Here is a 516-nt window from a genome sequence, read left to right as displayed (position 1 = left end):
TCTGCTTACAACCCAGCTTGCTTTGTGAATCCGGGGAAAACCAAATGAGACAAAGTTTCTATCTTTCTCTCTCTGGTCCTGTTTCCTTGGCAACCATAATCTTTATCTGCACAAAGATGGGGGACTGCATCGAGGAAAGGCAGTTGGAGGTGCAGCCCAGTCTCTCACTAATCCTTGTCTTCGGTTATCAGATGATTTGTCTTGTTACGAAAAATGATTTTACACCCAGTTTTTAGATGCTGCTGGGAGCGTTTATTGGACATCCTAGAAGGGCTGAGGGTACTTGCTAATATTGTAGCTACAAAGAAGATGAAATCAGTAGACACAAATTGGGCACCTGTAAAGTGAAGGACTAAAATGTCTCTCTCTGAGGATCTAACTAATCTAGGCGCGAACTCTAAATTGCAAACACCGGTGTCCCATCAGATATCTCCACGCATTCTGGCCCAGGCGTTGCTGCCACGAGAACCATTTTGAGAGAACAGATCTAGGAATTGTACTCGCATGTGTCTGCTC

This window comes from Lagenorhynchus albirostris, chromosome 3 (genome assembly GCF_949774975.1).
Source record: "Lagenorhynchus albirostris chromosome 3, mLagAlb1.1, whole genome shotgun sequence".
NCBI lineage: Eukaryota > Metazoa > Chordata > Mammalia > Artiodactyla > Delphinidae > Lagenorhynchus > Lagenorhynchus albirostris.
This window is presented reverse-complemented; position numbering follows the sequence as displayed.